Consider the following 24,836-nt stretch of genomic DNA (forward strand, 5'->3'; position numbering starts at 1 on the left):
GCATTTCTTCCTCTTCTTTAGGTGTCATATTAGAGATTTCAGGTTACTTACTAGGTGTTTCCATTTTCTTTCTTTAGGTCATCAATTAATGATAATTATGCTTCATAATTCCCTTTGAATCACTTCAAAATACTTTCTCAAATAAAACTTATGCATTTTTTTTAAAAGTACATTTTTTTTCTTTTTTTGGTAGGAGCTCGATATTGAATCTGATGTATCTATGTAATTTCAGATCTCCAAGGTCTGAAATTGCGTCCTATGGTAGCTCTTTGAGTCTTATTTCCAACCCCACAAGTTTGATTGATATTGGATTCTCCAATAAAGAGTTATGCCCAATCTCCCACGATGACCTGATTATAGACTAGTTCAAAAGAGCGAACTTGTATGAAGTGCCACGTGTCACTGTTTCGACCTTTGTCCCAAAAAATGATACCCAACAAACTAGAGCCAATTCTCTTTCTGTCACTTTTTACAAAATTTGAATCTGATGCTCAGAGATAAAATTATGACGATTTTCTCAAGGTCGCTTGTTTGAGATCGAATTATGGAGCCCGCAAAAACCCTAAATTCCTTAGATGATAACTTCGAAAATATAACGAGACAAGATCTAAAATTCACACACGAGGTTCACCAAGACTTTGGCTCAAATGGGTTTTAATTTCAGCTTCTAAAGCTTCATAGAAAAAAATTATAGCAAAAATGCCACGATAACGTGTTTGAAGCAGCAAAACCCTAGAATCCAAAGTTCTGATTCCAAATGTTATGCAACTAGCTCACAGAGTAGAAGAAGAAATAGATCAAAGACTTCAAAATTAGCCTCTTTGATGGGGCAACCTCCTTTGCATTACACAAATGAACAATTCTTGGATTATACAAATGACAAGACCTCCTTTCTATATATGGGAGTCTAAGGGGTCACAATATAATGAGAGCCTACATAACAATAATATTGTAAGGGCACAATAATAACAATAGTGGGCTTCTATGGGGCATAATAATAACAATATGGGGACTACATGGGAATAACAATACATTAAGGTGGTTGCACTAATAACAATAAGGGAATACGCTGGTAGTATAGCAACCTAAAATTGCACGATTATTCAAAGAACATGAAGGCGAGAATAACTACATTTAGTCTTAAAGGTAAAGTAGATATCTGGTGGGAAGTTGTAAAGAACGTCATAGATGTAACAACCCTGGTGAAAATTCCATGTAATAAAAGTTAAAAATAATAACCATGGTTGATGGGACACTTATTCCAAGCTGAATGTTGGGTAAGACATCTTAGGGGGGTGTTCATTTGGTTGTTTATGGATAAGGAAATTGACAAAGGCAATGACTAAGGCTTTGGAAAGGCAAAATGATATTTTTGGCACTTTATTTATGAAAATAATGGAAAGTAGGAAAAAAATGAGGTGAAAGGTCAGAGGTTGCACGTGAGGAGGAAAATGAAGGAAAACAATAGAAAATGAAGAAAATAGAGTCCTCATTCATAAAAAGGCTTATAAGGATCAGTTGGTAACCTTTTGTCAGTCCAGTTTTGGAGCTCTCTCTCTCTCTTGGACAGTAAAATTTTTCTTGGAGCATTTTGGCATTGGATCAAGAAAGGCAAAGAAGGCAAGAGGAAGCAAAGATCAAGTAGGGAAATGCAAGATCAAGCAACTACAACATGATTCTTTGTAGGTGTCGATTTGCATGTGTATTGTCCTTGCTATACTTGGCATGCATGGTATTGCATGTGGTTCTTTTGTTGTTATGGAATGGTTTTTCCAGGTGTAACAATATTTTCACGCTAGCCTTGCCATATCTAGGTAACCATGATATGATGGGTTCTCATGTTTTTGTTGAGTTGGATTGCTGGATGGATTCGAAGCTGAGTGAGGTGGATCTTCGAAAGATAGAGCACACAACCTAGTGGTCCCTGAACCGAACTGTGGATCATGGTAAAACCACTGGCCTAGTGACCTCTGAGCCAGACTATGGGTTGTGGTAAAGCCAATATTATGTTGCCTCGGTGGTCCTAGGAATCCTTTCCGGTGAATGGTAGGATATACGGTAAATACAAGAGGTGGTGTGCTCTCCGTTGGGCTTAGTAATCCCGAGTTTGGGATATGCAGTAAAGCCTAGAGAGTGGGTCTTGGTTTAGGGCCTAGTGATCCGGGTTTGGATTGTGGTAAAACCTAAGAGATTATGAGACATGAAAATTCCTCGTGGTTTAGGTGGAGACATCCAGTGGAATCCATGCTTGTTTGGCCTAGTTATCGGGTGGAGATCATGGAAAAGCCTGTTATGATGTGTTCATTGTGTTTTCCTAGTGATCTGGGATGGATTACGATAAAGCCTGGTTTCTATTGATGAGGATGAGGTGGTTTAGCCTTGGTATGCCCTGGTTGGTTCTTTTGGTTTGAGTCCCACATTCATTCTTGGAATATGGCATAGGGGTGAATGGATGAAGAGAGATTTGGCTCAACCATTCTATAGTCAAGTGGAACGTGGTAGTCCCATCTCCGGTTGGTTTTTGCATTCATTAATGAGAAATTGATTCCCTTGGTTTCCATGTGTAAATGTGTTGGTCTATATGTGTATTTCATGGCTGATATATTTATGGTATTTCTGTTGTTACTATGATGGTTATATGTATGTTTTATGACAACAACCATGTATGACTCTTAGTATGATTTTACTTGTAAAGGAATTGAAAATGTACCTATGACCTAATGGATGATAATGCAACAAATGACATGAGGGAAAAATGGTTCTTAGCGATTCTCAAATAAGTATGAGATCCCTATGCTTAATTTTGTTGATTACACCTATATATTACATATTTGTGATAAGTTTGTCGAAATGCCTATCAGGGATAGTAGGGGTCTAATTGAGGGCATGTTTAAATATTTTCCCTACCATCATTGTTTCCCTGTTATTTTATGGTTTTGAAGATTTCATGTAATTTTGGGCAGTTACCTGGGCTCTGGGCTTAAAAAAGTGGCGCAAATCCCAGGGACATTGGCACAGCACTGGCAAAAAGAGTCTTTGGACACTAGCAGGCAAGCCTTTGAGAGAGACTGGAGGTCCTTGGACGTTGTCATGCCTATAACATGAGAGTGATTGGGGGTTAAGTTGATCAAAAGTTTAGTGGGACCCAGGGGCAAGCTGCCTAAAGTGTTAGCATGGTTCTCAGGGGTCCTGTAGCTGATGTGGAAGGTTTGTGTGTTATATTCCCGTTGATTCCACTTCCTTAAGGTGACATAGGTCGAATCAAACCATATTATCCTCTCGTCACATGTTTACCTCGGTTGGCTAGTTACTTGGGTAGATGTGGGAGGAGAGTGTTACAGAGTTGTATCAGAGCATGGTTCACCCCTCGGACCGGATGGGCTATGTGTTGGTCATGCATGCATGTCAGTTGCATGTGTGTCTCTTACACTTTAATTCCATGTGCTTGTTACATTTGCATGATGTTGATCACGGTTCTAGTGATGTCGTCATGTGGAAATTGATGTTGATTTTGTGGAGTTCATCGTCATGAGTGTATGGTTGGTTACATGTTGTTATATTTCGCTTACATCTTGTTATATGTCACTTGGTTACATTCTTGTATGTTTGATTACATGTATCAGTCTTGTAGGTTTGGTTACAAGTATTGATCTCTTATGCTCGACTACATGCGTTCATGCATATGTGTAGTTGATTATGGATGTTTATGTTGTATGTGGCAATGCGTATAATGGAGTAATGGTTGTTGTCATGCATGAGGGCATAACATGCATTGTTGATATGGCCTTGTAATGATGAATGGACACTAACTAGAATCATGTTTATGTGTTGATGCATTTATATGTGTATGGCTATATGCTGTTATGATTATGTTATACATGTATCATGTTGATTTGCTGATCTTGCAAACAAGGTAACCTCCTCAAATTATGCTAAGGTACGTTGATTTATTGTGATTTGGTTTAGCTGAAATAGTATGCCTTGCAGGAAAGAGATCAAATGGCTAGCAAGATAGTAGACTACATAGAATCTCCCTATGAATCAGATGAGCAACATGGTGTTGGAAACTCTTATGATTTAGCAGACACATTGAGAATCTTGAAGGAAGAAATACGGATTTGTAATCCAGATAATGATAGGATCATGCAGCCACAAGAGAAATAAGAAGAAGTTAATGCTATGCTTCTTCAGAGTTTGTCAGAATTGCAGCGACAAGGACCATTTCGGACCAGCCATGGACAGGAGGATAGAAATAATGGGGCATATGGTAGTAGGTCTCATGGTGGTCACATTTCAGATAGAGATGACACTATTAGAGACGACAGGTTGTTGGATACTCCAAATAGGAGAGGTGATGGATACATGTACTATTCTAGTTCTGGTTATGATAAACATCATGATCGTCATCGTTATCATCCTTACAGGAGGAGTGATAAGAGATACTTGCCAAATGATTTTAAGAAAGCGAAGCCACCTACTTTTGATGGAGATGTGAAGAAGCTGGAAGATGCATATGCTTGGATACTTGGGATGAACAAATTCTTTGAGTTGCATGATTACACAGATAACATGAAGGCCAAAGTAGTGATCTTTAGCTTGAAAGGTAAAGTATACATTTAGTGGGAAGACGTGAAGTGCGTCAGAGACAACAGGATGGATGATTTGAGTTGGCATGAGTTCAAGAGGATTTTCAAGAAGAAGTAGTTGTCAGAAAGGTACTACGACAGTAAGGCTAAAGAGTTATATGAGCTAAGATGGGATCAATGATAGATGAAGAATACACGACCAAGTTTATGGAGCTATTGAGGTATGTACCATATCTTAAAGATGAGAAGGCTAAATCTTAGCGATTTGTCAGTGGATTTCCATTAGCATTTAGAGATTGGATTGAGTATGATGAGCCTCGGTCACTTGAGGAAGTCATTGGGAAATTGAAGCATTGCTATGAACAATCAAAGCATAAGAATGAATATCAACAAGGATGGAAGGGAAAAGACAAAGGTAAAGGTAAATGACAACCTAAGATGACAAGGCCTCAGCCTGCAGATGAGAAAGAAAATGTGGCACCGTAAAAGAGGTTTAATGTAGCTAGACAGGGACATGGGTGTTATCGACATATTTGGGAACTGCAACCCCAATCGTATATGTCCATAAACCAAGGGATTCTAAGCCCATAAAAGTGTTGTTTCATACCCTAAGGGAGCAAGGTTAGCTGATTACACCATCTCCTAGAAGTTCTCCATGAAAAATTACTCAGAACTGGTCAAAGCAGGACCATATAGATTGCCCAGTGCTAAGGGTGCGATGCATCTCACCTGCCACATACAAAAAGTTTGATGCATATTGGAAAGCCCTTCTGTAGGGTGTGATGAGCGAGAGCAGACAAATGGCACAAGCAGTTTGCTAGGTGGAGACCCTGAGAATCTTCTAGAAGCTGCTCATTTGGCACTTGCCTCTCTGAATTCGCCCAAGGATGAGTAAGAGATCATGAAATCTCCAAGTGGAACCAAGAACTATCAGAGAGATGACACTAATCAAAATCCCAGAAGCTGACTCACCCCCTGCAAACATTTATATATGGATCCCTCATCCCAGAGATCAAGAGGCTGGAATTTTGTAATTTGCAAGGAAGTGCTGTTGGTTTCTCTTTGAAGACATTGTTGGGTGATCTTCCTTTGTATGAGGTGAAGAGGGCTTTCATGCTGGGAGGATGGCACTGGGTCAGACCAAGTGGTTGTAATTCTCTCTTCTACTGCTTCTATCAATAAAGCTATTTGAGTTTTCCTCTATATTCTTGTGTATCTCTGAATATTGTGTTGATATATGCATTTGTATGGTCAATATATATCTGATCCTATATTGTTTACAGTGATAGATCTCTGTGATTTGATGGTATTATGCTGCTTTGACTCTACAGGTGCTCTCTGAAGCGAGACAAGTAAGGAAAGAGTGGCGAGATTCTGTCAAAGGGGAAGGAAACAAGCAAGGAGCCAAACAAAAGACTGAGGTTGGTACTCTTTGCTTCTTTCTCATCTATCTCTCGTAAAGGAAAACACAAGTGACTTTAGTTTATTTGTTTCTAAGATAGCTACCCGTCTTAGTGGGACTAGCAGCTCTGAATAGACACTAGTTTTCCCCATAACAATGGATCACATCAATAGCACAAAGGTAACAGTACTGGTCAGTTGGAGTTTTGGACATGTGGCAAGGAGCACCTTAAGAGAGATTGTCCACATTATCAGGGTGGTAGGCCTCAAATATATAGTGTGCAGGAGGCACAAACTGTTGGGGTTGTTGGTCAGAGCATTCCTTGTATCTATGCAACATTGGATAGCAAACAAGCAGACCACTAGGCATCTATCATTGAGATGGATGGTAAGCTTTGTGATCAATTTATTTCTATTTTGATTGACCCTGGATCTAATTATAGCTATGTTAGTCCTGACTTGGTGGATAAGTGTGGTTTGAGTAAGAAATTGCATGCAAAATCTTGGTTAGTGCAGTTGGCTACAGGTACAAAGAAGCGAGTTCATCATTGGGTAAGAGCTTGTGCATTTGATTTGAATGGTATGCCTATCGCAACACATTTAAATGTATTACCATTGGGATCATACAATATGTTGTTGGGCATGGATTGGTTGTATATTCATATAACCAAGGTAGATTGTTATGACAAAGCCATTAAGTGTGTTGATGACAATGGGGAACCAAGAGTCTTACAGGGTAAGAAGAAAGCCACATCAGTTAGGATGGTGATAGTTATGCAAGAAAAACGTAGTCGTAGGAAAGGGTGTATGATATTTGTAGTGCATATTTCTAGTGACAAGGGTAAGGAGGTTGAGGATGCCGATGTGTTGAGCAGGTACCCAGTTTTGCAACAGTTTCAGGATGTATTTCCTGGGGACATTACAAAGTTTCCACCTCACAGGGAGGTATACTTTTCTACTGAGTTACTGTCAGGGGCAACTCCAACATCAAAAGCACCCTGCAAGATGAGCACACCTGAGTTGGTCAAGATAAAGTTGCATTTGAAGGAAATGTTGGACAAGGGGTACATTAGTCCAAGTGTATCACCATGGGGCTCATCGGTATTGTTTGTGAAGAAGAAAGATGGAACTCTCAGATTATGCATTGACTACAGGCAATTGAACAAAGTGACCATCAAGAACAGGTACCTGTTACTGAGGATTGATTACTTATTCGATCAGTTGAAGGGAGCAACAATGTTCTCGAAGATTGATCTAAGATCCGCATACCATCATGTACACATGAAAGAGGAGGACAATTACAAGACAACTTTCCATACCAAGTATGGGCATTATGAGTTTTTTGTGGTTCCAATTGGCTCAACTAATGCTCCAACTACATTCATGTACTTAATGAATAGTATGTTGCGTCCATATTTGGATAATTTTGTATTATGTTCATTGATGATATACCAATATATTCTAAAAATGAGGAAGAGCAAGCCGAGTATTTAGCAATAGTGTTGAGGGAGCGTCAACTATATGCTAAGCTCAACAAGTGTAGTTTCTTTCAGAGTGAGGTACACTACTTGGGACATGTTGTCTCCAAGGAGGGAATTGCAGTAGATCTAGAGAAGATAAGGGCCATCATGGAGTGGGTAACTCCTGAGAGTGTGGATGAGGTGAGATATTTCATGGGGTTGGCAGGCTATTACAGGAGGTTCATCAAGAAATTTTCATAGATTTCTTATCCTATCACATCATTGTAGAGGAAAGGTAATAATTTCAAATGGACAGAGGAGTGTGAGGCTAGGTTTGAGTAGCTTAAGAAGTTGTTGACACATGCACTAGTGCTACAGATTGCAGACCCAGAAAAAGAGTTTGTAGTATGCACAGATGCTTGTAAAAGAGGACTTGGTGGAGTCCTTATGCAGGATGGACAAGTGGTATGTTATGAGTCCTGTAAACTAAACGAGCACGAGCAGAACTACCCAACACATGATTTGGAGTTAGCAGTTATAATACATGCATTTAAGATGTGGAGGCACTATCTTTTGGACAAGAGGTTTGTACTGATGAGTGCTCATATTGGGTTGAGGTATTTATTTGACCAGTCGAATCTGAACGCCAGGCAAGCTAGATGGTTGGCCATGATTAGTGAGTTTGATTTAAATATCAGGTACATCAAAGGTAAAGGGAGTAGGGTGGAAAATGCTCCCAGCAGGCGGGTACAGGTAAATCACTTGGCAACTATGAGCTCTTATCGGACAAACTTACAGGATAGGATCTTGCAGCCAAGTCAACGGGATGTTAGGTATATGGAGATTATGCAAAGGTTGCAGCAGAGTGCAGGTAGATGTACATATTATGGTATAGGTACAAGTTATAATATAGGTACATGCACATGTGGTAGTACAAGTGCAGGTGCACAAGGTGTGGATTATTGCCTTACAATGGATGGATTGGTCAAATTCAGAGACATGATATATGTGCCAAATAACAGCGAGCTCAAGAAGGTGATATTGAGAGAGTTTCATGCGAAACCATATTCAAGTCACCCAAGTTATCAGAAGACATTGACTATAATGAAGATACTTTATTATTCACTGAATCTGAAGAGGGATGTAGCTGATTTTGTGGCTAGGTGTTTCAATTGTCAATGAGTGAAGGCATAGTATAAACATCCAGGTGGACTTCTACATCTTATCACGATTCTAGAGTGGAAATGGGAGGTAATTTCATTGGACTTCATCACAGGGTTGCCGAAGATAATGAGACAACATCATTCCATCATGGTTGTGGTGGACAGGTTGACAAAGGTTGCACACTTCGTTCCAGTGAAGTCTACATTCTCAGCTAGCAATGTGGCCCAGGTATTCATTAGAGGTGTGGTCAGGTTACATTCTGTTCCAAAGAATATTGTGTTAAACATGGATGCAAAGTTCACTTCTAAGTTTTGGAAGGATTTGTTTGCAGGTTTGGGCACAGAGTTGGCCTTCAATACAACTTATCATCCGCAGCTAGATGGACAGATAGAGAGGGTCAACAGGATATTGGAGGACATGTTGAGGATGTATGTGATGCATCAACAATGGAAATGGGAGGAGTACCTTCCCTTGGTTGAGTTTTCCTACAACAACGATTATTAGGAGTCCTTGAAGATGAGTCCTTTTGAGGCATTGTATGGGCAGGGTTGTAATACTCCTATTAGTTGGAGTGATCTGGTTAACAAGGTATTGATTGGACCAGATATGTTGGCTGACATGGAACAAGAAATGTAGGTGATCAAGAAAAATATAAAGGCAACACAGGATAGGTAGAAGAGCTATGCAGGTAAGAACAGGTTGTTCAAGGAGTTCTAGGCTGGGGAATAGGTGTACTTGAACATCAAACTAAAGAAGAACTCCTTATGGATTGGATCATGTGCCAAGCTGGCACCACGGTTTTGTGGACCCTTTAGTACCATTGAGAGGATTGTGCCAATAGCCTATCGACTTTCACTGCCTTTGACCGTGAAAGTCCATGATGTTTTCCATGTGTCATTGCTTAAGAAGTATGTTAGAGATGTTGATTATGTGATTCACTGGTCGGTATTGCAAGTGGAACCAGATGGAGAATTCTAGTCGAAGCCTCAGTGTATATTGTAGAAAAAGGTGCTCATTCTCTGAAATCCAAAAATCGAGCAAATTAATGTGCAATGGAAGCACTTTGGGCCAGATGAAGCTACATGGAAGATGGAGGATCATATGTGGGCTATGTATCCTTCTTTGTTTGCCGGTTGAGGCAAATAAATTTTAGTATGGTGTTTTGGTATATGTTTTATTGATGTTTCTATATGTACGTATGTATATGGATGTAAATACCACCATGAGCTAAGTTATAAAGCTCCAATAAGCGGTATGGGTGTCATGTCATTATGTGGTTATGTTGTCACACTGGTTTGCTTTTCAGAAGGGTGATCATCATAAATACTGCATTGAGCTATGTTATAAATCTCCATGGGTAGTATGTTTGTTTTTTCAGCGGTTTTTCTGAGGTATAGGTGTGGTTGAACACCAAGGACAATGTCCCCCAAGGAGGAGGGTTTTGTAACAACCCTGGTGAAAATTCCATGTAATAAAAGTTAAAAATAATAACCACGATTGATGGGACACTTATTCCAAGTTGAATTTTGGGCAATTCATCCTAGGGGGCGTTCATTTGGTTGTTTATGGCTAAGGAAATTGGAAAAGGAAACGACTAAGGATTTGGAATGGAAAAATGGCATTTTTGGCACATTTATTTATGAAAATAATGGAAATTAGGAGAAAAAGGAGGTGAAAGGTCACAGGTTGCATGTGAGGAGGAAAATGAAGGAAAATAATGGAAGATGAAGAAAATAGAGGCCTCATTCATAAAAAGGATTCTGAGGATCAGTTGGTAACCTTTTGCCAGTCCAGTTTTTGAGCTCTCTCATTACTCTCTCTCTCTCTCTCTTGGACACTTAGAGTTTTCTTGGAGCATTTTGGCATTCGATCAATAAAGGCAAAGAAGGAAAGAGGAAGCAAAGATCAAGCAGGGAAAGGCAAGATTAACCAACTATAGCAGGATTCTTTGTAGGTATCAATTTGGATGTGTATTGTCCTTGCTAGATTTGGCATGCATGGTATTGCATGTGGTTCTTTTGCTATTGTGGCATGGGTTTTTCCAGGTGTAATAGTGCTTTTAGCCTAGCCTTTCCATTTCTAGATAGCCATGGTGTGATGGGTTCTCATGTTTTGGTTGAGTTGGATCGTCGGGTGGATTCGAATCTGAGTGTGGTGGATCTCCAAAAGATAGAGCACATGGACTAGTGTTCCCTGAACCACATAGTGGATCATGGTAAAGCCACTGGCCTAGTGACCCCTGAGCCAGACTATGGGTTGCACTAAAGCCAGGATTGTGTTGCCTCAATGGGCCTAGGAATCCTTGCAGGTGAATGTTAGGATATATGGTAAAGCCAAGAGATGGCGTGCTCTCCGTTGGGCCTAGTAATCCCAGGTTTGGGATATGCGATAAAGCCTGGAGAGTGGGTCTCAGTTTAGGGTCTAGTGATCTAGGTTTGGATTGTAGTAAAGCCTGAGAGACTAGGAGACAGGAAAATTCCTCACGGTGTAGGTGGAGAAATTCGATGGAATCCATGCTTGTTTGGCCTAGTGATCAGGTGGAGATCATGGTAAAGGCCGTTATGATGTTTTCATTATGTTGGCCTAGTGGTCTGGGATGGATTACGATAAAGTCTAGTTTCTATTGATGAGGGTGAGGTGGTTTAGCCTTGGTATGCTCTGGTTTGTTCTTTTGGTTTGAGTCCCACATTCATGTTTGGAATATGGTACGAGGGTGAATGGATGAAGAGATATTTGGCTCAACCATTCTATGGTCATGATTCGTAAACTACCATGGATATTCCACTAGACAATTCGTTACAACAGATCTGATAATATTATATTAAAAATATGAGATTCTACACTATCATAGTTTTATTTAATTTATAGATCTATAAAATTAATTGTAATTAGTGCATGCATGTAAAATTAAATCAAGCAGAAAAGTAGAGAACGAAAAAATAAGAACACACACACATAATACACAAGATATGCTCTCTGGGAAACCCTTTTGGGAGAAAACCCAGCTAGAAGGTGAGGTCGCTTCGCTCTCTTTCTTTGTCTGGAAATATGGCTGCAGGTACAAAGAAGTAATGTTTGTGGCCCGTGGGCTGCTATAGTGCACATATCCTCTTTGTGTGATCTACCTCCTATCTATCCTAGCTATCTTTGCTTAACTATGGAACAAAATGCTCTCGAAAGAATGGAATGCCTCTTCCTCTTAGTGGCCCGGTTGTAACACAACTCGATAGCCTATTAGTGGTTGAGTTTGACTACATCAACTCTTAACTAGAAGTACAAAATAGACTCTTCTAGAGTCTTTTATATCACAAACACATGGCTAGCCCCTTTTCCATTAATAGTGAAGGCTGACGTGGAATCCTCCCGAACTATAGGTGTGAAAACATGAAGGTCAACTTCTGAGTGGTATAAATCTTGCATACGGAATTTGATTAACGTGATTCTTACGCCATTGGAAATATTTCCATGTGTAGAATAGAATGAAAAGGTGCTACACTTAAGTGAAAAAGTTTTACCCCTAAAAGAATGTCGCTTGATGCCTCAAAACGCTCCAGGAAGGTTTCAAACCCCGTTTTTCCAAACTGGGTCATGCCACTAAAAATGGTCACATGAGCTGATTCCTCCACTTTTTCCACTCTTAATGCATCGATATGGATGACAAACAATATAATGATCCAATTCAGATCGCACCTCCCCATTTTTGGAGGCTTTTTCCCCCCAAAAGATTTTACTAAATGAGGTGAGGAAATTTTTCCTCCACCTTCTCTCTAGTGTACCATTTAGCTTTGCTTGGAAGTTGTCCCTTCAACCCAATCTGCCAAATGTCTTGTTACCTCTTCTGCAAAACTTTATCTTTTGTCAACTCTTCTTGAGCGTCTGGTGCCAAATCCTCCACAGAAAGTAGGACCTGTTCCTCTTCCTGATCTAGCATGGAAGGCTCATAGAGTTTCAAATTCTCTACATTTACAACTGAGTAAATGCACATATATGGTGGTAAACTTAGTCGATAGTCATTATCGCCCACCTTTTCCAGTATCTAAAAGAGACCATACCTTAGAGCATTTATTTTCTTACCAAGTCGTTGCAGCCTCTCCTTGTTCAACTGTAGCCATACTTTGTCTCCCACCTTGAATGATTTCTATGTTCTATGTTGATCATGCCTAGCCTTATAATTCACCGTGACTTCTGCAGTGTTTCATGTACCTGTAGATGGATATGCTTGATCTTCTCTATAAAATTTTCAACCCTCAAAGAATCTCCTGCAATGTCTTCCTTCACTCCTCCTTGCTGCCCATATGCAATATCCAAAGGTGAAGGTGGCAAATATCCAAAACAAGTTTCAATTGGGGACTTTCCTGTAGAAGTGTGGACTGCTCTGTTATAAGAATGTTGTATATATACCAGATTTTCATCCCAGGTCTTTGGATGCTTCTAGTTGTAACCCCTCAAAAGTTGCACCAAAGTCTTATTAACTACTTTTGTATGCCCATCTGTCTATGGATGGAATGTTGTAGATATCTTCAACTCCGTGTCCATCTTCTCCCACATTGTAGCCTAGAATGCACTGAGAAATATTGTATCCCTATCTGAAATGATGCTCCTTGGTATCCCTAAGTGTACCCAAAGTTGTCCAAAGAACAAGTTTGTTGCTTCTTGTCCGTTGATGATATTTTTACATAGCATCAAAACACACATCTTGCTAAACCCGTCAACTACCATGAACATGTAGTCATGTCCCTTCTTGTTTGTCAGTAAACTTCCCATAAAGTCCATGGAAATGATTTCCCAAGGATGAGTAGGCACAGGTAGGGGATGATACAAACCTTGTTTCCTGTTGCTAGGCTTGCTGGTACAACAAAGCATACATCCTCTTATGAACCTAGCTACCTGCTCTTAATCTTGGGCCAATACAAATACCTTTGCAAGTTAGCCATGGTATTCCCTACACCAAAGTGCTCTGCAACCTTGGAGGTGTGAGCTTCTCTGATCAGCTGCAAATGCTCACATTTAGGAACACATAGCTTATCCATCATGTAGAGTAACCCATCCTAGAGATGATAGTCAACGATGTTGTCACCATCGTGCACATGACTCTGACTCTGCAACTGGTCATACACCTCCTTGAAGTCCTCATATTCTGAATATGCCTTTATGTGTGTATCATGGGTGAATGGCTTCGTGTGCATACGAGTCCCCAAAGCCGTAATCTTTGATGTGGGTGGCCTTGAAAGCATATCAACCAACTTGTTTGTGCTTCCCTTCTTATACTTGAACACCAAATGAAACTGCTGTAAAAACCCCATCCAGTTGTAGTACCTAGTCTGTTGTAGCTTATTTTAAGCCTGCAGGTACTGTAACGGTTGGTTAAATGTGTGGATTATTGTCTCCTTTCCCATCAAATAGTGTCTCCACTTCTTCACAACTTGAACCATGGTATAGAGCTCCTTGTTGTAGGTAGGGTAGTTAAGAACTGCCCCATGAAATACTTCATAATGGTAGCAAACGGGCCTTCCTCCTTGCATTAAGACAACTCCCATAGCATAACCACTCGCATCTGTCTCCACTTGAAAGGGTCGTTGCAAGTTTGGTGATGCTAGAATTGGTGCTTCACTAATATTATTTTTTAACTCATCGAAAGCCTTTTTCTGCCCTTTCCCCCACTGGAAACTCTTGCCACTTGTTGTTATGGAGTGGAGCAGTGCTGCTACTGCTGAAAACGAGGTTATGAATTTCCTCAGGTACTATGCTGCTCCAATGAAACTCCTAACCTCAGTAAAATTAGTAGGCACAGACCATTTCATGATGGCCTCCATCTTGGAATGATCTATCTTCAATTCTCCTCCACCAATCACACATCCAAAATACACCAAGGATTGTTGCGCAAACTCAATCTTCTTGAGATTTTCTAATAGCTAGTGCTTCTTCAATGTTTCCAGCACCTGTGTCAAATGTGAAATATGCTTCTCCCAAGTAGCACTATATACGAGTATATCATCCAAATAGACAATAATAAATGAATCTATAAATGGATGATGTACATCATTCATTAATCTCATAAATGTAGCTGGTGCATTACATAGGTCAAAAGGCATAACTAACCACTCATACAAACCTTGCCTAGTTTTGAAGGCGGTCTTCCATGTATCTTCTTCTTTGACTCAAACCTGGTGATATATAGACTTTAAGTCCAGCTTGGTGAAATACTTTGCTTGCTACAACTGATCTAGTATATCGTCTATCTTGGGCAGGGTGTATCTGTGATTGAGTGTGATTTTATTCAACGCCTTATAATCTATACACATTCACCAAGTCCCATCCTTCTTTGGCACAATAATGATGGGTGACCCACATGGTGATGTACTCATTCGAATGACACCCTGTTGTAGCAGTTGTTGCAACTATTTCTATTTGGAAATCGGGAGTTTGGCAATAGTTGGATCTAGTGCTCCACTTCTCTCTTAGGGGGTAACACTTTAGGCTCTCGGAACATGTCCTTATATGCATGTAACAACTCCTCCAATTGTTATTTTTGTTTCTTAGTACACCCCTCTAGGGGTGCCTTGCCTCTTATGACTCCTCTACAGACTAAATTTCTCTTAAAAACAATAAAACACACTTCTTGCTGGAACTGATCAATTTCTTGGCTTGGTTGGCACTTACGAGTGAAATTTTCGACTTACCTTTGTGCGCGTTGATGATGAATGATTTTACGTCCTTGATGAGCCGGTACTGGTTAGCTCTCCTCATGAATATTGCATCACACATGTACATGTATGGACTCCTAAACATGACCCCACATACATCAAGGGGAACCACATCCAGACCTACTTCATCAATAAATTCAGCACTGATAGCAAATCTAATTTCACATTGTTTTGTTACCTTCAACTCTGCATCCTTATGTACCCATCCCAGTGGTATGGGTTTGGATGATAATGAACTTCTAGCTCCAACTTCTTGACTAGATCTGCTGCAATGATATTTGCCTACGATCTTGAGTCAAACAGAGCATTAATATTCATCTTCTTGACATGTATCTTTACATGGAAGAGTTTAGTCATTTCTTTCTCTTCCTGTTGTTGAAGGCTACTCAGATTCACCTTCTTTTGCAATGATGTACAAGCGATCTTCTCATCCACGTCTGAGCTGCTTTCAATTGGGTTGCTCGAATTAGTGGCCATGAGATTCTTCTTCTTATTATCTTTCTTCTTGTTCTTAGGGTCTTGCTCTAGATGAAACTTCCAACACTTCTCCTCTGTTTGGCCGTCAATGTTGCAGTGGTTGATAAGATCTTTGCACTAGTGCGCTATGGCTATCGTCTTTTTATCTTTTTGTTGGGTTGTGTTATATTCTTTCCACGACTGGCCCCCCTAGTTAACCGGGGGGTTAGAAGGGGCGCGGAGCCACCCCTTCGTTGCGCCGATTACGTAGCGGGGGGTTCACAGGGGGGGCGGTAGCCCTCCTTGTCCAGGTGTTTGAGGGGGGCGGGTAGGTGGGACGAACCTACCTATGGTTTTAGCACATGGTTTTGGGCGCGATGGTTTTTCGGTCCATGGTATTGGAAGCTTTGACATGTATATATATGTATTGTAACATTGAAAGGAACATAATGAAAAAATCAAGCTGTTAGTCCCGATTTTGGGATCCAGGGGAAAATCTTTGTGTATATTTGTTTTATGTGTTATGCTCTCACATTGTTTATTTTATGTTCTTAGAATTCGTATGCAGGTAATTTATGTAAGGGGTTAAAACCTACACTTTTTCCCCCTTTTTTCTTCTTCTTCCCCTCCTTAAAAGTGTCTTGTTTCTCCTTTTGCTTCAATCCATTTGATTGCGCTCTTTTTAGGCCTATGTTCTCCAGGTATTGTGCTTGTACACAAGCCTCGTACACCATTTTGGGCTTGAACAACATCACTTGCTCACGTAGATGGCGGTGCAGACCCCCCAAATACTTGAGGAGTACATTTGGTTTCTTTGGAGAGATACCCAGCATTATAGCCATGTTTCTGAATTTTGTGGTGTACTCTTGCACGTTTTGGCCTGACTTTTGCCTAAAGTAATGCCACCATATCCACTAGTCTTCCACATACCCAATGGGATAAAAATGTGAATTAATGAGGGTTTTGAAATCCTCCCACTTAGTCAGTGGAGGTTCTCCCTCCAACCTTAGGGTTTCCATGTGACTATCCCACCAAGTCAATGCATGGCCCTCTAATTCCAGTTGCGCGAATGAGATCTTATGCCCTTCCTCGATTTGATGGACACTGAAATAAACTTCCAGTTGTTGTAACCAGTGGTTCAGCTTCAGAGCGCCGATCTCATCATGGTATGGCTTGATATCAACTTTTGCTTCCACTTTAAAAAGGGATTGGTTCTTGACACTTGAACTGGTATGATTTTTCCAGGTTCTCTCTTCGGCTGGTTATTTATGTCTTCCTGATCTCCCGATCCCCCTTCTAATTTTTCCTCTATATTCGAACCCCCTTCTTCTCTAGATATCCCTAATTATTTCTTAGGTTTGCCATTAGGAGGTTGACATTGTGGTTTATATCCGCGACTTGTTCTTCGAGCCACGAAACCTCACCTCTAGAGGATCACGAGGTTTGTTTATAGATTCATCGCCCATGATTAAGGTTTTACAATTTTTAGCCTCGCCAATCTAGATCCCTGCAAACTCCACAAAATACCAAATGTTCTGTAAATTGTCGTGAATATTCCACTAGACAGTTTGTCACAATAGATTTGATAATATTATATTAAAAATATGAGATTCTACACTATTACAGTTTTGTTTAATTTCTAGATCTGTAAAATTTACTCTAATTAGTGCATGCATGTAAAAGTAAATCAAGAAGAAAAGTAGAGAATGTCAAAATAAGCTCAAACACACATAATACACAAGATATTCTCTCTAGGAAACCCTTTCGGGAGAAAACCCAGCTAGAAGGTGAGGCCGCTTCGCTCTTTTTCTCCGTCTGGAAATATGGCTACAAATACAAAGAAGTAATGTATGTGGCTCGTGGGATGCTACAATGCACAGATCCTCTTTGTGTGCTCTCCTCCTATCTCTCGTGGCTATCTTTGCTAAACTATGGAACAAAATGCTTTCGAAAGAATGTAATGTCTCTTCCTCCTAGTGGCTTGATTATAACAGAGACCGATAGCCTACTAGTGGTTAATTTTGACTACATAAACTCTTAACTAGAGTTAAAAAATAGACTCTTACAGAGTCTTTTAAGTCAAAAAAACATGGCTAGCCCCTTTTCCATGAATAATGGGGGCTGATGCAACATCCTCCTGAACTATAGGTGTGAAAACAGGAAGGTCAACTCCTGAGTGGCATAAATTTTGCATACAAACTCCGATTAATGCGATTCTTGCGATGTTGGAATGCTTTCTGTGTGTAGAATAGCATGGAAGGTTTCAGACCCCGTTTTTCCAAACTGGGTCTAGGTAGTAAAAACGGTCCCGTGAGTTGTTTCCTCCACTTTTTCCACTCTAAATGCATCGAGATGGATGACAAACAATATAATGATCCAATTCTTGTTAGTTCAGGTGGAACGTGGTAGTACCATCTCCGGTTGGTTTTTGCATTCATTAATGAGAAATTGACTCCCTTGGTTTCCATGTGTAAATGTATTGGTCTATATGTAGATTTCATGGATGATATATTTATGGTATTTTTGTTGTTACTATGCTAGTTATATGTATGTTTTATGACAACAACCATGTATGGCTCTCAATATGTTTTTACTTGTAAAGGAATTGACAATGTGTCTTATGACCTAATGGATGATAATGCAGCAAATGACATGAGGGAAAATGGTTCTTAGCGATTCTCAAATAAGTATGAGATCCCTATGCTTAATTCTGTTGGTTACACCTGTAGATTAGATGTTTGTGATATGTTTGACGAAATTCCTGTCAGGGCTAGTAGGGGTATGATGGAGGACATGTTTAAGTATTTGCTCTAGCATCATTGTTTCCCTATTATTTTATGGTTATGAAGATTTCATGTAATTTCGGGCAATGACCTAGGCTTTGGGCCTGAAAAAGTGGCTCAAATCTCGGGGATGCTGGCACAACACTGGAAAAAAAAGTCTTTGGACACTAGCAGGGAAGCCTGTGAGAGCGATTGGAGGTCCTTGGATGTTGTCATGCTTATAGAATGAGAGCGACTGGAGGTCCTTGAATGTTGTCATGCCTATAGAATGAGAGCGACTGGAGGTTAAGTTGATCAAAAGTTCAGTGGGACCCAGGGGCAAGCTACCTAAAGTGTCGGCATGGTTCTCAGGGGTCTTGTAGCTAATGTGGAAGGTCTGTGTGTTATGTTTCCTCGAATCCACTTCCTTAAGGTCACATAGGAGGTCCAATCCAACCATAATAGCCTCTTGTCGCATGTGTTACCCCGGTTGGCCGGTTACTTGGGTAGATGTGGGAGGAGGGTGTTACCATAGATAGTTATGAGGAGGAATTGACTTGGAGTGAGTTCAAGAGGCTATTCCGAAAGAAGTATCTATCAGAGAGATACTTTGATGACAGGGAAAAATAATTCTATGAGCTAAATATGGGACCAACAACAGATGAGGAGTTCACTAGCAAGTTCTTGGAGTTGTTTAGGGATGTGCCTTACCTCAAGGAGGAGAAGGCCAAGATTCAAAGATTCATTAGTGGATTACTGATTGCATTCAAATATAGTATTGAGTTCGATGAGCCTAGATCATTGGCGGAGGCCATCCGAAAGCTAAAGCATTGCTATGATCAATCGAAGCGCAGGTCTAAGACTAAGGAATATTGGAAGGGCAATGATAAGAACAAAGGAAAATGGGACAAGAAGCGAGAAATACCTCGAATTCAGGTAATAAAGAGAATGTAGCACCACCTAAGAATTTCAATACATCTGGAAGAGGACAGGGACTTCGGTCTAAGGAGAAGAATAAGAGTGAAAATAAGGAACTCGTGTAGTGTTGGACTTGTAGAGGAGAGCATCGTAGGAGAGATTGTCCACAATATCAAGGTGGTAGATCACAAATCTATAGTGCACAGGAGGCGCAAACTATTGGGGATGCTGGAAAAATAATTCCTTGTATCTATGTAGCACTGGACAACAGACAGGCAGACCATCAGGCATCTATCATTGAGATGGATGGTAAGCTTTGTGATAAAGTTGTTTCTATTTTGATTGACCTTGGATCTAATTATAATTATGTTAATCTTGACCTGGTGGATAAGTGTGGATTGAATAAAGAAGTGCATGTAGAGTCTTGGTTAGTGCAGTTGGCTATAGGTACAAAGAAGCGAGTTCATCATTGGATAAGAGCTTGTACATTTCATTTGAATGGTATGCCTACCTCAACACATTTGAATGTATTATTATTGGGATCACACAATATGTTGTTGGGCATGTATTGGTTGTACTTTCATAGAACCAAGGTGGATTGTTATGACAAAGCCATTGAGTGCTTGGATGATAATGGGGAATAAAGAGTCTTGCAGGGTAAGAAGAAAGCAACATCAGTTAGAATGGTGACAATTATGCAGGCCAAGCGTAGTCGTAGGAAAGGGTGTGTGTTATTTGTAGTACACATTTCTAGTGACAAAGGTAAGGAAGTTGAGGATGCAGATGTTTTGAGCAAGTACCTATTTCTACAACAGTTTCAAGATGTATTTCCCGCAGAGATTTTAGAGTTGTCACCTCACAGGGAAGTAGACTTTTCTATTATGTTGTTATCGGTGGCAACACCAGCATCAAAGGCACCTTACAAGATGAGCACTCCAGAGTTGGTAGAGTTGAGTTAAAATTGAAGGAAATGTTGGACAAGGGATACATTAGGCCAAGTGTATCACCATGGGGTGCACCAGTATTGTATGTGAAGAAGAAGGATGGTACTCTCAGGCTATGCATTGACTACAGGTAATAAAAAAAGTGACCATCAAGAACAGGTATACATTATCGATGATTGATGACTTGTTTGATCAGTTGAAGGGAGAAATAGTGTTTTCGAAGATTGATATGAGATTCAGATATCATCAAGTACACATTAAAGAAGAGGACATGTACAAGACAACTTCCTAGACCAGGTATGGGCATTATGAGTTTTTTGTAGTTCCATTTGGTTAAACTAATACTCAAACTACCTTTATGTGCTTGATGAATAGTGTGTTGCACCCATATTTGGACAAGTCTGTTATTGTGATCATTAATGATATATTGGTATATTCAAAAAATGAAGAAGAGCATGCTGAGCATTTAGTAGCAGTTTTGAGATTGTTGAGAGAGAATCAGTTGTATGCTAAGCTCAGTAAGTGTAGTTTCTTTCAGACTCAGGTACACTACTTGGGACATGTGATTTTCAAGGATTGCATAGCAGTGGACCTAGAAAAAGGTAAGAGCTATCATGGAGTGGGCAATTCCTAGGAATGTGGACGAGGTCAGATATTTTATGGGGTTAGTAGGTTATTAGGGGAGGTTCATCAGGAACTTCTCACAGATTGCTTACCCTATAACATCATTGCAGAGGAAAGGTAAGAAGTTTGAATGGATAGAGGAGAGTGCGACCAGTTTTGGGCAACTCAAGCAGTTGTTGACACATGCACCAATGTTAAAGATTGTGGATCCAGACAAAGAGTTTGTAGTATGTACAAATTATTGCAAGAGAGGACTTGGTGGAGTCCTTATGTAGGATGGACACGTGGCCTACTATGAGTTACGAAAACTAAATGAGCACGAGCAAAACTACTTGACACATGATCTTCAGTTGGCAGCGATCATACATGCATTGAAGGTGTGGAGGCATTATCTTCTTGGCAGGAGGTTTGTATTAATGAGTGATCATAGTGGTTTCCGGTAATTATTTGACCAACTGAATCTAAATGGCGGGTAGGGTCGGTGGTTGGGCACGATTAGTGAGTTCAACTTTGAGATCAGGGATATCAAAGGTAAAGAAAATAGGGTGGCAGATGCTCTTAACAGGTGGATATAGGTAAATCAAATAACAACTATGAGCTCCTATGGGAAATATTTATAGGATAGGGTCTTGCATGTAGGTCAGCAGGATGATAGGTATATGGAGATTGCGCACAGGTTGCAGTAGAGTACAGGGACAAGTACAAGAAGTGGTATAGGTACATGTACATATACAGGTGCATTGGATGTGGACTATCGTCTCATGGTAGATGGATTGTGTTAGACACCTATACCAATAGGTTTCATATTTCATGATTGGCTATGGAAGGTCCAAATTTGTTCTGCTTTGATGACTCAAAGATCACATATTTCCAAGAGAACCCAATCTATGCTTATAGCTTGGTATGAGCTTCAAATTTTGATGGATGATTCAACAGCTTAATCTGGATCATTCCATGGTTTAAATTTACAGTTGTAGAATAGAGAAAGGAGTCTGTCCAAACTGTTTAATCTTGGCAGACAAGTAGTTCAGGTAGAGAAGAAAAGGCTCCCAACAACTTAATCTGGGACCTTGGAGGAGATAAGGGTAGAAGTAGATAGGAATAACAAAGAAAAAGCCAAAGAAAAGAAAAGGCAAGTAAGGGTCTGCAAGTCCAAGTGCACCCTCTAAGAAGAAATAAAAAATGCTAGGAAAGTAGTTGGGTAAGTAGTTGGAGTTGCAGAAAGGTTATCTTTACCATTGCAGATATGTTAACTGTGATTACCAAGGCAAAGTCTATCAAGTGACAAGGTGTTCATCTTCATCAAGTTACAGCAAGGAGCATGACTAACCTCCCTCCTCCCTCCTTTCTTTTCATTGCTAACATCCCTTTGTGAGCTGAGATGCAGGGAGGAAGATCATGGTTTCATGATGATTCTTGTTCATTCAAAAGCCACATTTCTTGTCTAAAAATCTTTTCATTTTGATCTACTCCCTAAACTAAGTGAGTTTCAAATAAACTTAGTATTTTCTCTCTCCATTCACTTCCCCCATCCATATTAACTCTAACTCTACTATGTAAATCCCCTATATTGCCTTTCCCCTACTAGTATTAACACCATGGTGTATAAACCCCAAATTTTGTATAAATATCCCTCCCCCTTGGCATTATAGCCATATGTTCTCTAAAGGGATCAGATGACATCTGGTCATTGTGATAAGCCTAAGCCAAACCCCCTTTTCCCCTTTACAAATCCCTTTCTCACTTTTAAATCCCCATTTACACATAAAACCTCCTAAAAAGCCTTGTTTATACCCTCACCCGCTTCAAATGGCTAAAACATGGAAAACCCACTTTTTCCCTTTTACCTAAAGTCCAAAGGGCGGATGCATTTCCACAAAAAATTCGCGAAACCCACTATACTAAGGTTTTCCGCCTATGCACAGATCCCCAGAATAATTATTAAAATAATCCCCGCCCCTCCCCTTACCTGTCGATCCCTTCGTCCTCCCGACGACCGTCCGATTAAAGAATTGAAGATCCAACGGTTCTCACGGCATCGGATTCTTTCCGACGACCGTTGGTTACCCGCCCTATCCCCCTATCACATCAACCCTCCGACAGCCGTCCGATCATGCCCCCCAGATCTGACGGCCATCACTGCATCGGAGCAGATCCTCTGTCTGAGCGTTATCTTCCGACGGCCGTATTGTGGCCTACGTCATGCGACAACCACGCGTCCCCTCCACGGCTCATCGGAGGTACAACTGACGCTTACCGCCACCGTACCATAGGCGGTGCGATATGAAACCGCCGGCGGTTTCCGGTTTCTCCCTTTCCGCCCGCACTGCGTCATCCCCACGTCACTGCCAGTTATGCCGTCGCGTCATCCCTCCGCTCATCCATTGGTCGACCTGTCCTGCCACCTCACCATCCCCGTGGACCAACCAGAACCCGCCACCTGGCCGGATGACCTCCCGCTGACGTCATCCGACCCTGACCCCACCTATGACGTCATGCTGACGTCAGCACAAAAACGCGCCAAAATCACCAAAATCTATATTTGAGCCAAAAAGTCGCATTTTTGCTATTTTTTGGAGAAAGCCGCTTTGTTACTCTGCATGTAATTTTACGTTCAAGCCTGCACCAGCCCGTTGAAAAGGCTTCCAGACCGCCAGAGCGTCCATCCTTCGAGCATTAGCGAGTTTTAACCGACCAGATTCCACAGGTATTGTTCATTTTCACTCTGCAAGTCCATTTTCACTTAATTCCGCTTATAAGCCTATGAACAGACCTTGAAATGCTAAAATCACCATTAAACTCCACTGAACCAACACTAATACCATACCAGTGCTGCCATTACACGTTTACAAGGCCACATTGGGCAAACTGAACGTAATTTTCTCACTGGTTCGCGCAATCGTGAACCATTTACCTGCAAGAACCAAATTTACCATAAAACATACGTTGTTCAACTCTGCTACTCATCTATCGGTTCAAAAGCAGCATTTCAATTGCTACAACCTTTCCCATTCACTCTTTGTCCTTATAAATTTCCATTTTTCTCAGAAGAAGCTCATTTTGTGTTACTCTGCATAGTAACACCAGCCCCCAAAGAACAGAATCCTAAAAGGACCATGGACCCATCAGCTCCTCCTGTAGTACTGAATGTTCAACCCCTGAATGCCCCTCAAAAGAATTTGAAATGGCAAGCCTTGGCAGATATGGATTACCAAATTGCAGAAGAGAAGCTTATGGGCAGCAAATTCCACCTTCATCTGTTGAATGAATTAAAAGCCAAGCATGAAAATGGGACAGATATACTAGGCTTATGGGACTCTTTCCTCCCTATTTTTAAGCTCCCTCAGGTCAACCAGTTCCCTGAACTGATCCACCTTTGTGCTGAACAATATGATGTTTCCCAGCGAGCTGTTGTTGACCCATCTGGTGCAGTACTCTTCTATGTTACCCCTCAAGCTATCAAAGACATGCTTTGCTTCAACCCTCAGAAGAAGCTGGTTCCTCTATCACTGGTAAATCTGATAAAACAAGGGGATAAACTCACAGATGCTCAAATTGTCAAATTCAACCAATTATACATCAAAACTAAGATTGTGATGGGCCCTCCAATTCTTCATGTATATCTCAATGAACTAGGTAGAGACCTGGCAGATATGATTTCTCCCATCCTGGGATATAGTTCAATTGAGTTTATTGATGCAACTGTGCTGATAATGATGCTTATGTTTGCTCCTGGCAAGTCACCAATCTGCTATGACTATGCCACCTACATATCAGACAAGATTCATGAGCAATTGATGAATTTAAGGAGAGACAG

The sequence above is a fragment of the Pinus tabuliformis genome, chromosome 2_1 (genome assembly GCF_031772625.1).
Source record: "Pinus tabuliformis cultivar Carrire ecotype Pingquan chromosome 2_1, CPIR1, whole genome shotgun sequence".
Taxonomy (NCBI): domain Eukaryota; kingdom Viridiplantae; phylum Streptophyta; class Pinopsida; order Pinales; family Pinaceae; genus Pinus; species Pinus tabuliformis.